Here is a 14989-nt window from a genome sequence, read left to right as displayed (position 1 = left end):
GTCAGAAGGCGAAAAAAAATTCACCCACCAAATTTCTGCGCAGTAGTTTCGCTTCACGAACACATGAAACTCTCGTATAATATCTATGTTCCAGACTGTATCGACAACGTGTTCACCTTATTATTTATGATAATACATTTCATAAAATGTCAAGTATTGTTTAATAATTACAGATTCAATTAAATATGATTCCCGATTAAACTGTACAACATATCTCCCTTTGTATTTATTATGTTAAATCATGTTTTTTCTTTTAGATTAGATTCAATCTTATTGTCATTGACAAGTACCAAGGTTGTCACAAGGAAATGTAGTTCGTCATCTAACCTGCATTGTAGAAAAGCCAAGCATGTTTCAAATGTATTGTTACGTTACATTAAGAGAGTAAAATTTGTAGGCTTCGGTTCCTGACATGGCAGCACAAGACATAAGGCAATAGGCATAATACAAGATAAAGGTGACAATATTACAGCTAAGACAGGATACACTAGTGATGCAACTAGTAATAATAGATAGTTCAGTAATCTGTGCACTTAAAGTTTTCGTAGGCCGTATACATAGGGATGGGGTGTAGGCCTACTTGGTGGTCAACCTCGCGCTACGTGCAATGAATATGTATGTAAAAAGTAAATATATTTGCATGAATATCAATATGATATGTACAGTAAAGATATATGTATATAGTGTGATGCGTACAGGACAAGGACGAATAAGCTATGTGCAGTGTACACGTATCCTTTGTGTGCACCCCTTCATAATACGTGAGAGGCAATATTTCTTATGTCGGTGGAAATGGTATCCATTTCAAAGCGTTTCTCCTCTTTCATCCTTCTGACAGCGGAGTCGCAGTTGCTCATTTCTCCAGTTTCTATGCGTACGCATGGGTCCCAGTGTGCTTAGAGGTGCGCACAGTTTCACGCCAAGTTCCTTTTTTATAAATCCCAAATTTGCGGGAACATTTACATACGCATGTACGTACGCAAGTCACAGAATCAATCAATCAGATTCTAACCTCTCCATCATGGGCAAGACCAAAAAGTTGTATAAGGACGTCAGGGACAATATTGTAGACCTGCACAAGGCTGGAATGGGCTACAAGACCATCAGCAAGCAGCTTGTTGAGAAGGAGACAACTGTTGTGCGATTATTTGAAAATGACAGAAAGACAAAATAACCATCAATCGCCCTCGGTCTGGGGCGACGATCATGAAATGCATCTGCGTTTCCTTGTCTTAGCACTTCTCAATGACAATAAGGGTGAATCAGATTCACTGAATCTAATCTAATCTAAAAGATAAATGATTTAGTATAATAACTACAAAGTGAGGTTTCTGTTTTTGCAAAACAACCTCTCAAATGTTGTAGTTTAATCGGGAATCATATTTAATTGGATCTGTAATTATTATACATATATACCAATACTTGGATGTTATGACATTATCATAAATAATAAGGTAAACAGTAGGACGAATCACGTTTAAACTGATTCCGTTGTCGATGCAGTCTGGAACATGTTATATGGTCTGGCGAGAACGTTCGTTGCGCGGAAATTTACTGATTGGGTGAAAAAAAAAAAAATTCTGCGTTCTGTCGGCCGTTTGACTGACCATTTATATGCAACGTTAACGTTTGCAGGAAAAGTGCTATAGAAATAAAAAGTTATTATTATTATAGGCAACTACCCAGCTAGCAGGGAATGTTCCCACAACATTGGCTAACATTCCCTACAAGTTCTGCTAATGTTTTAAAGAAAGCGTTTTCATCTAATGTTCAAAGAGCATTTTATGGATGTTTACCATTTCAAATAATGTTCCTATAACGTTAAATGTTAACAAAGTAAGAACGTTTTAGGTGCAACATTCTGAGGATGTTTTGGGGACATTGTTTAGGTAACAGATTATAGAATGTTCTTTTATAAAATGTTCCCACAATGTTACATGATAACAAAGAATGGACATTTTCAAAGCAACATTCGGATAATGTTTTCAGGATGTTATTGATGCCTCAGATCACAAAACGTTTTTTCTAGAATGTTCCTGTAATGTGATATGTAAACAAAGGAAGAACGTTTTAAGTGCAACATTCCAAGGATGTTTTGGGGACATTGTTTAGGTAACAGATTATAGAATGTTCTTTTATAAAATGTTCCCACAATGTTACATGATAACAAAGGAAGGACATTTTCAAAGCAACATTCGATAATGTTTTCAGGATGTTATTGATGCCTCAGATCACAAAACGTTTTTTCTAGAATGTTCCTGTTAGGGATGCTCCGATCTGGATTTTTGGGGCCGATACCGATCACCGATTTTTTTCCTCAAGATCAACTGATACCGATACCGATTTTTTTTTAAATACATAACTGTAGGCCTACTGACTGGATAGCCTACATATTTTTTGCTTTTTAGACAAAAGTTTTGATCCATTAGGCACCAAGCAAACGCAGACCCATTTTTATGGCATAGTAAAAGTCTGGCCTATCACCCAGTTAGGGCCTGAAGCCCAAGTCAGTCGATATGGCTGTATAAAAGACATCATAAACGTGGCCTTCATGGTTTACATACTGTTATGTCCTCCTATGTTTTCTGTTCAGTTATCTGTCTTCCCCAGGAAAAAGAAAGAAAAAAAAAAAAGTTTTTGCGATCGGCCATTTTTGCCGATCACCGATCGAGTCATTTGGAGTTCAATCGGCCGATTTAAATCGGTGGCCGATAAATCGGAGCATCCCTAGTTCCTGTAATGTGATATGTAAACAAAGGAAGAACGTTTTACCTGCAACATTCCAAGGATGTTTTGGGGACATTGTTTAGGTAACAGATTATAGAATTAGAGATGCTCCGATCAGGGTTTTTGGTGCCGATCACCGATCACCGATCACTGGAATCAGTGATCTGCCGATCCGATATCACCGATCACCGATCACAGCGTCGAAAATGGCAATTGAAGCATTCTATTTATTGTGTAGCATTATTTATGTTTTAAATTATTCTTAACACCATTGACATTGTATATTAAGTATTCAAATGAAATTAGGAGATGAGAAAGTATCATGAATTGACAACCATCTGTTTTATTGAATTCACAACCACCTGTAGCTTACTTCAGGAAAAACAAATAAAATGTGAAAATAAAAATCATAATAAATAAAATGTACACTGTCACATCAAATGTGCAACATTCCACTCGAATGAGAGGAACTAGGGGCTCTTAGAGAACTTGGAGCTTATACTGTAGCTTTCCTGAGGAACAATAAACATACCCAAACTAAACTGCAACATAAACAGGCTATAGCCAAATATAAAATACTGTTTCAAGTCAGTCAGTTTCAAGTCATATTTAGGAGGAGATAAGACAGCAAGTCAGCAATAATCAATAAAACAAAAAAACAAAAAATTTCACCTAAGGAGATTTCAGACTCAAACCTTACTTCTGATTAAGCAGCATCACTGTCAGATTAGCCTTGAGAAATACAAGCATCTCAGCGTCTTTGGCACTCAGCCTGTTCCTCTTATCATCTCAAATATGTCCTGCTATGCTAAAAAGTCGCTCGCTATCTACACTTGTGCAAGGTGCACAGAGAAAGACCTAAAACTCTCGCGCTAATAGTTGTTGTTGCTATGGACCTTAGTCTAGCTTAGTGACTTCCTGCTCGCGGGGTCACATGACGTCGCTGAACACTACCTACACTACGCTCGTGAAGTCGCGCTGGAACTCTGACCAGCACTCGTGGAACACCTCTCGTCCAATCAAAGCACTCGGTCCCTTTATGACGTCGAGCCCAGTGTGCGCTTCGGCGCTCTCGGAGCGAATCGACGAACGCAGCAAATGCCGTATGATATTCGTGGTATTGAAAGTCCTTGCGTGCGTTCCTCCGCGAGGAATTTCTTTTGCGCAGACATTACAAACTGCATATTTGTTGTCTCTTTCCGACACTGTGTAATATTTCCAGACTGGCGACGCCATTTTGTTAACTGATCGGTCGTGTTTGATCGGCCGTTTTGAGAACTCCGATCAAAACCGATCAAGGCCATATCGGCCGATACCGATCGGCGCCGATCAGATCGGAGCATCACTATATAGAATGTTCTTTTATAAAATGTTCCCACAATGTTACACGATAACAAAGGAAGAACATTCCCAGCTAGCAATTTTTTGTTCTAAAAATGTTCAAAGAATGTTACCTAGAATGTTCTCGTAATGTTTTCAGCGGGAAGTTTTCTTTAAGTTCCCAGAATGTTCTAGGATAATGTTCTCTAAAAACATTTTTGAAATGTTGTGTGATAACCTTAAAATGTTAAGTGACAACATTGCTAGAACATTGTGCCCTGATGTTCTTGAAAATGTTTACAGCGGGAAGTTTTCTTTAAGTTCCCAGAATGTTTTAGGATAATGTTCTCAAAAAACATTCTACAAATGTTTGATAATAACCTTCTTAAAATGTGAGTTGACAATATTGCTAGAACATTACACCTTATGTTCTCAAAACATTTTCAGCTTAAGTTTTTTGTTTGTTCCCAGAATGTTTTAGGATAACATGCTCTAAAAACCATTCTAAAAACGTTTGCTTATAACCTTCTTAAAATGTTTACTGAAAACCCTGTTAAAACATTATGCCCAAACATTCTTAAAATGTTTTTGGGATGTTCCAAAAAAAAAAATGTTCAAAATGTTTTTGTAAAAATTCAAGTTTCAGACTTGCACCAATAACCGAGGAGGCTGAGGACGTGGCAGACCAATCAAACGACTCTGATTAGATTTCACGCCTGACTGAGATGTTCAGTGGTCGGGCACAAGTAGACAGTTTTAGTTGAAGACAGCACAAGGGAACGGGACACTGTGGATTAAACGGTAAGGTTACAATAACTGTTTTTAATTGATTAACGTTACTTTGTATGGATACATTTACTTTCTTGACCACAAACTAACCGTTAATGCGAATAACGTCGAGCGTGTGTGTTGTCAGAAATTGCTAGGAAGCTGGGCGGAAAATTTACTTTTATCCACCGTCCAAATCGACAAATTGGTGAACGTTCAGATTTGACCAGCCACTCAATATATTAACGTCATTGTTGTTGGTTTTTTGGCTGGTGAGTGAAGCAAATCTACCAGCCCAAAAGTTTGGGCCAGGTTTGGGAGCTAGCTAGCTAGCTAGCAAGCTATAGCAATCTAGCTAGCACAATTACTAGCATTCTACATGTCTATTTTACATGGATATTACTTGGTTATTTACAGTAATTACTGCATAATTAACGGCCTGTAATTTAAAGGGCTACCAAAAAGACTTCTGATGAATCAGAAACGATTCTGATTTTAAATACTATTTTTGTTATAATGCAGGTGGATAATACAGGTGGACCATCCATGACTGAGGACAGTGATACAGGTGGACCATCTGTGACTGAGGACAGAGTTCAGAGTAAGGATGTGTCCAGGGATGATGTTTAAGAATGTGTCCAGGTGCAGCAGCTGGACTTGAGGGGAGCAGAAGCCCCACACTGTTCGAGGACTAAATCAAGAACTACAACACTTTGGGAATGCCTGTCTGTCATGAGGATATGTACTGTTGCAGTGATGATAGGTTCTGACTTCCATGTTTTCAGTATGTAGAGTATATGATGTTTTTTTTGTTTTTTTCATATGTTCTCAAATGAAGCTGTGGCTGCCTCTCCCTGTCTCACCTCTGTTGTTAATGTTAATAAATAATGATACATTATGTTGAAAGACTTGAATATTGATGTTATCAAACTTTTACATGTGTTAATACGTTTAGCTAAAAACATTTTAAGAATGTTTGGGCATAATGTTTTAACAGGGTTTTCAGTAAACATTTTAAGAAGGTTATAAACAAACGTTTTTAGAATGCTTTTTAGAGCACGTTTGTTACGAGGGGGGTCAGCGAGGATAACTCCCCGATGCCTCTGCTGGTTGAAGAGCAGCATCACTCCAGCCCTGGACTAATTACGTGATTATTGTCACCTGTGAGTGTTTGTATGTCTATTTAGGTGTGTCCCATTTCCCTGTTCCCTTGTCAGTTGTTCGTACTTGTTAGCGTCTTGTGAACCCTCGTCTTTCCCTTAAGAATATTGTGCATGATACTTGTCCCTGTCCTTTCGGTCCTGGAGGACTTTACCTTACCTGTCGCTACTTTCAGGTATTATTGACTATATGTGTGTTTTGATTTGTTTGTGTTTAAGTGAAGTTTGCTTTTAGTAAACGGAGCCTTGTTTGCTCATCTTTTGTTTTTCGCTACTCGCAAGTGTTTTGTTTTTGTTCTTAGTTATCGACTCGCTACGCAGAGCCTTGCTTGCTCTCCTTTATTTTTCTGTGGTTCTGTATCACGGTCCTATGGATATTCAGTGTATTCATCTCAGTAAAGAGAACTTTATTTTATTCATGTCTCGACCTCAATTCCTCTGAGTGCACATGGGTCCAACACCACTCTACATTTAGAACATTATTCCAAAAACGTAACACACGTTATCCTAAAACATTCTGGGAACAAACAAAAAACTTAAGCTGAAAATGTTTTGAGAACATAAGGTGTAATGTTCTAGCAATATTGTCAACTCACATTTTAAGAAGGTTATTACCGAACATTATCCTAAAACATTCTGGGAACTTCCCACTGAAAACGTTTTCAAGAACATTAGGGCATAATGTTCTAGCAATGTTGTCACTTAACATTTTAAGAAGGTTATCACACAACATTTTAAAAATGTTTTTAGAGAACGTTATCCTAGAACATTCTGGGAACTTCCCACTGAAAACGTTTTCAAGAACATTAGGGCATAATGTTCTAGCAATGTTGTCACTTAACATTTTAAGAAGGTTATCACAACATTTGTAAAATGTTTTTAGAGAACGTTATCCTAGAACATTCTGGGAACTTGAAGAAAACTTCCCGCTGAAAACGTTTTCAAGAACATTAGGGCATAATGTTCTAGCAATGTTGTCACTTAACATTTTAAAAGGTTATCACACAACATTTTAAAAATGTTTTTAGAGAACGTTATCCTAGAACATTCTGGGAACTTAAAGAAAACTTCCCGCTGAAAACATTACGAGAACGTTCTAGGTAACATTCTTTGAACATTTTTAAAACCAAAAATTGCTAGCTGGGTATGGGCGTCAAAAAGGGTGGGACAAGACGCTCGTTCACGTGTGCAACAGAGTTGATTGGAAACAGGCGTGGAACTTGCAAATTCCACAGGCGTGCGCACCGTTTTATAAATCCGAATGTTGGTGACGTAAATGTTCTTGCTTTGCAAAGGTGCGTAGGTACGCAAAGCTTTATAAATGAGGCCCCAGGTCCAGCTGATCCTCTCATCATCACTGGATAACAATACCTCACCCTGTCTCACACACACACACACACACACACACACACACACACACACACACTAGGGGTGCGACAGTTCTGGGTTTTATATAGAACCGTACGGTTCTCCATCCCCGGTCCGATACGCTCTAGCGAATGACGGTGTTTGGGTTGATGCTGCGTTCCATTGACAGTCGGAGGTGGAGTTTGTCTGGAACGCACGCAGCTTCTTGTTCAGATGTTTGCTCCTGGCGAGCGGAGTTGAGAACATGGCAACACGTGAGCTTAGAATGATACGGTTCTATCTCCGTTTAGGGTAGTTCAGAGATATTGAGCGTCAAAGTTTTTACATTCCATTATGTTTTGTGAGATGGAACCTTTGTATTTGATTAATTACTTACTCAAAAATGTAAACATTTTTTTAAAATAACACCACACAGGCATTAATAAACACTTAATGTAAAAAAATCATGTAATTTTTACAAAAATTGAGATAGAACCTTACAATTCTAACGTCACGAACAGTTTGAGGAAGTCCCGGATTGCTACATATCTGTGTTGTGGGTCTTTTTGGTTTTGGAATTTAATACAATGATGAGGGAACGAAAACAGTAAACTTTTAATAAAATGTAAATCATTTTAATTAAATGTAATTACATTTAATAAAATTACTTTTATTTCTTCCTCTCCATACCAGTAGTCGAGCCTAAGAGGAACTTTTTTTTTCTGTGTTTTTTGTTTATATATATTAATATTTTTTATATTACTTTATATTATAATATACCAGTCATATTCTGGAATGTGTCTGAATGTTAAAGTTCCATAAGTATAAGCAAAATAAAGGAAAGTAACAGTTTGTAAGGCTTTTTTTTTTCTCCTTGCAAAACACGTAGCAAAACACGTAGCAAAACACGTACCAAAACACCTACCAAAACACCTACCAAAACACCCACCAAAACACCCACCAAAACACCTACCAAAACACCTACCAAAACCGAACCGAAACCGCACACACACACACACACACACACACACGCACGCACGCTTAATAAGCAGTATGTACCTGTGCTTTAATAACCTTGTTTACATGCTGCTGCTACATTCCACAGCAGCTCAGAGACAGAAAGGGAAACCTGATGATGGTAACCCTAACCCTACACTTAACATGTGTGTGTGTGTGTGTGTGTGTGTGTGTGTGTGTGTGTGTGTGTGTGTGTGTGTGTGTGTGTGTGTGAGGTCATATCCTGGACACCTGGAGGAGAGTTTGTGAGGCAGATAAGCCAGCAGGGACCATGGTGGGGGTGGGGGGGGACAGCAGGGACCATGGTGGGGGTGGGGGGGGACAGCAGGGACCATGGGGGGGGTGGGGGGGGACACACACCATGATCTTTGGATGGGGGGGGGGGGCTGGGGCTGGGGCGTCTCTGGGCCATCTGGGAGCGGTGCTGGAGGTTGTGAACAGGGGGTTCCCTCCAGATGGCCCCCACACGCTTGGCCTAGTGTACACACACACACACACACACACACACACACACCGTGCTTGGCATTCCGGCACCATCGGATTAGGAAGGCTACTGAGGAAGACCGGCGTCTGGAGGAGGAAGAGGAGGAGGAAGAGGAAGAGGAAGAGGAGGAAGAGGAAGAGGAGGAGGAGGAGGAGCGGAGCTGGAGGAGGAGGAGGAAGAGGAAGAGGAGGAGGACAAGGAAGAAGAGGAGGAGGAAGAGGAGGAGGAAGAGGAGGAGAAGGAAGAGGAGGAGGAAGAGGAGCGGAGCTGAAGGAAGAGGAGGAGGAAGAGGAAGAGGAAGAGGAGGAGGAGGAAGAGGAAGAGGAGGAGGAGGAGGAAGAGGAGCTGGAGGCGGACCAGCCCAGCTGTCTCCTACTGTCACACAGTAACGTTGCCATGGCAGCAGCCGTCTCCACGCTCCCGTCCCACAGGAGCTACCGCTAACCGCTAACCTCACAGGAGCTACCGCTAACCGCTAACCTCACGCTGCCACTGTCCTCCCCGCAGGGCCGGGAGACGACCATGAGGGAGGTGGGGGGGGAGAGAGGGGCCTCTCGCAGCATGGACAGCTGAGTCAGAGATCCTCTACATGACAGTGATGGCTGGGGAGAGGGGTGTGTGTGTGTGTGTGTGTGTGTGTGTGTGTGTGTGTGTGTGTGTGTGTGTGTGGCGAGGGACTGGGAGACTTCCTGGCAGGCTCCAGGTATCCCAAGGCATCATGGGAAGGCTGATCCTCCAAGACAGCTGGGTGATTCCCGACTCCCAGCATGCATCAGCAAAGCTGGGACACCTGACTCAGGTTGTTTCTGGTGTAACCTCAGAGAGTTTGTAGCATCGCCAGGCCTGAAGCTGGGAGAGAGATGGCAAGGCGACCAAGACATCTCTATAGCAGTGGTACTCAACCTTGTCCTAATCAGGAGCCACATTGACGAAAAAATATTTTTGCAAGAGCCACAATCCAAAAATGCTCCTTTCCTCCCTGAAACCATTATGCATTTGAGAATATGGATAATAGTAATATTGTTAGGCCTGAATCAAGCGGTCAAATGTGGCAGCACCCCAGAACAGATGGACACAGAGACTAGGGTAATAATAAAGGATATTTATTAAAGGGGTTAGGCAGAGAATGGTCGTAGGCGTAGGGCAAGCGGGGGTCAGGCAGGGGGAGTAGTCGGCAGGCAGGCAGGGGCTTAGGCAGGAGGGGTAGTCGGCAGGCAGGCAGGGGCTTAGGCAGGAGGAGTAGTCGTTAGGCAGGCAGGGGCTTAGGCAGGAGGAGTAGTCGTTAGGCAGGCAGGAGGGTAGGCAGGGCAGGCAGGCAGGAGGGCAGGTAGGGCAGGCTGTCCAGGGATGATGGAATGGACTGGTGGAGGAGGGAAAACAAACAACGGTAAAAATAATAAAACGACTGAGAAAATAAACAAGAATAGGTTCGGATATATAACAAATATGTTACTAAGGAATGAAAAGCATAATGTACAGTGCAATCACTGTGATTTATTATTTTCACTGCAACCACAAAACACACATTGCTGATCATCACTGCCCATAACAACAGATAACAGACAGCATGTTTACTGATCATCACTGCCCATAACAACAGATAACAGACAGCATGTTTACTGATCATCACTGCCCATATAACAGCAGATTATAGACAGCAGGGGTTGTCAGAAGAGTAATGTTGTACTTACTTCACACTCAATGTGATTTCTGACACTCCTTCTGCCGCACAAGTGATTTGAAGTCGGGCTCTGCGCTGGAAACGGCGATCCGAAGGGCTGCAGACTCAATCTGTTTCGGTTGCAACATTTTATTTTTGAGAGCGCAGAGTATGCAATCCTTCACCATTTCTCCATCAGTATATGGCTTCATCTTTTTCATCAGTTCATGTGTGATTTTGTAGGATGCCTCTGTCGCTCTTTCACTCGTATCAGTGTGGAATAGTTTTTTTTGAGCAGTTCGGTTCTGTTTGAGTCTCGCCAGCTTTTCCGCCCTCAGCTCTCCACCTTTCGGAAAGTCGGTACTGAACTTCGGGTGTTTACTGTCGTGATGGCGCTGCAAATTGGACCTTTTAAATTGTGAAATGACGTTGTCACAAAGCAGGCAGATGCATTCTCCCGAACCGGTGGAGATGAAGAAAAACTTGAGTTCCCAGTCCTCTTTAAATGTTCGATATTCCTCTTCATATTTTCGTTTCCTATATTCCTTTGCCATTTTTGCATAGTGCTGTAAGCTAGTTTTCCCAGTGTGACGGAGCAATTATCTTGCGCACCTACAATCAGAGCGCGAAACCTGAAATAATTTGTGATTGGTTGTTCAGAGGGATGGGGGGGGCGGCTTAATAGACTGATGTGTGACTTGTGAGTGATAATGAAATGTTGATGAATTCTGCTGACAATGTTTTAGTTTTTCGTTTTTTAAAGAATCTTTTTGATTTTCTTTTTTTTAAGTGGGACTTAAAAGAGCCGCAACTCGTCTTAAAGGAGCCGCATGCGCCTCGCGAGCCGAGGGTTGAGTATCGCTGCTCTATAGGTACACACACACACACCCACACCCACACCCACACCCACACACACACACACACACACACACACACACACACACACACACACACACCTGGGTTTCCGTTAACCGGTAATTACAGGTCTTTGTCCGGTAAAATCTGTTGAAGTCCGACAAATTTAAACCTCTTCGGTCATAATGTCCGGTGAAAATAATTCCCTCTAAGCACAATTTGAATACAATTCGCTAAAGTTTAATTGTCACATTCTGATTCCTTCTATATTAAAAAAGACGAATATATAGGCTATATATTTCTTTTATTATTATATGATTTGACGCCGGCATGATGATGACTCTGCGAAACAGCGGTAATAGCCTGCCTAGCGGCAGGGTTGCCAGATGGGATTGACAATTTACAGCCTAACCAGTCTATTACCGCTAAACCCAGTAGCCCATTCGGCGATAACCCGGCCCATCTGGCAACCCTGCGTAGCGGGCCACCATAATAATAATAATAACTTTTATTTGTATAGGCTAGCGCTTTTAACCTGCAAACGTTGCAGCTCAAAGTGCATAGCGAGCGAGAGGTAAACATGGCAAGACAAAGTAAGCTTAACAATTACTTCATGAAACCAAGCTACAATGAGTCTGAGGAGAAGTCTGACTCTAAAGAGATGGAGGCGGCTGACGCCGTAGTGGCTCCTCCAGCCAAAAAGTCTTGAGGGTTCCGAGTTGAATGGAAAGAAAATTTCCCCTGGCTGCGTTTAGATGGGGAAGGAAAAATTTTCTGCTCACCGTGCAAAAAAATCGGGGAGGAATAACGGATTCACGAGAGGAGCAACGAATATGAGAATGTTGCACTTTTCAATAAGATGTTATAAATCTAGACATTGTGGTATTTCTTTATATACGTATCCCAGCCTGCCTATCAATTGTTTCTCAATAAACAGTTATGTTCTCCTCATTGTCATACTCCTGAGTCCGATTAAGTATGATTTGACAGGCAGTTAAACTAAATGCCTTCCCAACCAGCGAGACCTGGTTATAGAAATGACGTTGTTTTATTGATAAAAAATGGTAAAACTGGAAAGAGAAAATAGAAAACTCACATTAATCCCAAACAATTTAACAGACTTCAGTTAACGTAATGTGGAGTCTGTTCATTGATCGATGCAGTCTGTTCAGTTCCCAGTGTGGCGCGCGTTCAGCGCTGGACATATGGCATAGCGCGCATGCGAATCATGAAAGCCTATATTATTATATTTATTATACTGTATAGCTTGCATCTAATCGTATCGGATGAGAAATAGACATTAAACGGCATATATAGGCTACACAACAGTAATCACAGCGACAAACAGCTATATTATATTTTAATATGATGACCGGAATATCTCACGTTTGTCCGGTGAATTGAAATCTTCCCGGACACGTTGACCGGCGCCAATTTTTTCTAACGGAAACCCTGACACACACACACACACACACACACACACACACACACACACACACAGGGAGGGAATCCATCTCGATGGCAGCTATCATTAGGGTTGGGTACCGAAAATCGGTACCGGTATATACCGGTTACTTTACATTCGGTATCTACCGTACCGAATTGCAAAGGAGATTTCGGTACCTAATTTCGGTACTTTTCTATCTCGCCCCCAGGTGTCCGGTGTCATGCAACAGTCAACTGGTGACTCGTGACGTCACATCGCCTGTTAAATTTCCACTCAGTGAAAGCAGCGAGTACGGAAGGATAACGAGAAGGTTGCTAATAGCAACTTCCGCTAGCGGGTTGGCGTAACGCGACGCTCGACTTATGGGTGCGTTCCGTAAACTCGTTCTGGAATTCTGATCACCACTCGTGGAATGCCTTCTGTCCAATCAAATGACTTGCTCCCTTTATGACGTCGGGCCCAGTGTGCGCTGCGACGCTCTCAGAGCGAGTTTACGAACGCAAGCCTTTGATTGGACAGTGCACTCCAGGATTCGACGCGTCTGTTGATGACGTTGTGCGGATGTGTGGCTGCGTCTCTGCGAGGTGGACAACATGATCGGGGATCTCTTGATATTCGGGTACTGTCCTTATCCTACTACTGTGTCTGAAAAATCAATCGTCATGTCATCATGGACCAGAGAGGGGGAGGGGAGTAGTAGTAGCTGAGCGGCAACAGAGTTTGGATTTTGACGAGGTGGAGGGCTCCAGTTCATCAGAGTTATATTTCCTCTTGGTCTTCTTGGTTCTGGGGGCTATGCAGGCCTCTTCACTAGATCCCTTTTCTAAGAATATTCTGATGTCCTTGAGGGGCTGCCGAACAAGTGTGTACTCATATTCGACATCAGTACCAACAATAGGCACCCCCAGCTTAATGGAGTCCCCAAGGCTCAGGAGTTTTATTTTCATTTATTTTAATTTGAGTGTATATTTAACTAATATATATTGTGCCTCAGCAATAAAAAAGTGAAAAGCTGTTTAATGTTGTCGACCGTGTTATTATATATATATATGTCATTTTTAAAAATCAAAAGTACCGAATTAAGTACCGTTTCGGTACCGGTACCGTTTTTAAAGTATCGTTTAGGTACCGGTACCGGATAAAACCCAAGCGATACCCAACCCTAGCTATCATCTCACAGAGAGGCTTGTCTCACCAGTTGACGGGAGGAGAGGAGGAGGAGGAGGAGGAGGAGGAGAGGAGGAGGAGGAGGAGGAGAGGAGGAGGAGGAGAGGAAGAGGAGAGGAGGAGAGGAGGAGGAGGAGAGGAGGAGGAGAGGAGGAGGAGGAGGAGAGGAGGGTTGTATGAAACAGAACAGACATCATGGCCATCTGTCTCATTGGAGCTAAAACACCCCCAGCACTGAGCACTACCCCTTAACACACACACACGCTACATAGTGTACACCACACACACACACACACACACACACAACAAACTGTACATACTACACACATACAACAAGCTGTACATACCACACACACACACACACGACACTCTAAAGGCGTTTATTATATATAGCAATTGATGACGGTTTTCTGGTGGTATTGACAAAAACCGTTGCTATTTTTTAATAGCAGACCAACCCTACTCTATACATCTCTGTAACCCTACTCTATACATCTCTATAAGGTGATGTTATGTATCCAGTGTTTCCTCTACATGCATTTATTGGTGGCGGGCCGCCACGAATGAATTTCCTCCGCCACGAATTGATTCAGTCCACAAACAAAACAAAACAAAAGTTCTAAAAAAATTTTTTTTTTAACATTTTAGCTGATTAAAATATATCTGATCCTAGATCAGCGCTATAATGGATGTTGACTAAAAGTGCACCTAAATCCACGCCCATCTCTCTCTAACCGCTGATCCAAAATCAGATTAATGACATTCAGTTGACGACGTGACACAAGGGCTCCTGATTGGTCTAAATGTGAACTGTGGTATTATTGTTATTGTGTACAGGCCACCGTAGTGACATCAGGGGGGTATTCCATCAACATCGCTAAAGGGAAAATCCAGGTTTAGTCTGATAAATCTCGCGAGAGTTCTTAAAAATATCCAGGCATATTCTCTGATAGGTCTCGCGAGAGTTATCAAAAATAAGCCAGGATTTTCCTTTAGCGACGTTGATGGAATACCCCCCAGGTCAGATGGGCAGGTTA

General features: G+C 41.9%; 1 protein-coding gene across 1 annotated transcript in view; it reads right to left on the bottom strand.

Moving 5' to 3' along the window:
• ptprk (protein tyrosine phosphatase receptor type K) overlaps nt 1–14989 on the bottom strand; it is a gene marked incomplete at its 5' end in the record, with an annotated part of 225802 nt that overhangs the window by 193762 nt on the left and 17051 nt on the right. The window lies entirely within an intron of this gene.

Source organism: Nansenia antarctica (assembly GCF_963989245.1).
Source record: "Nansenia antarctica genome assembly, chromosome: 6".
Classification (NCBI taxonomy): domain Eukaryota; kingdom Metazoa; phylum Chordata; class Actinopteri; order Argentiniformes; family Microstomatidae; genus Nansenia; species Nansenia antarctica.
The sequence above is the reverse complement of the archived record's forward strand: the minus strand, read 5'-3'. Positions and strand labels throughout refer to the sequence as shown.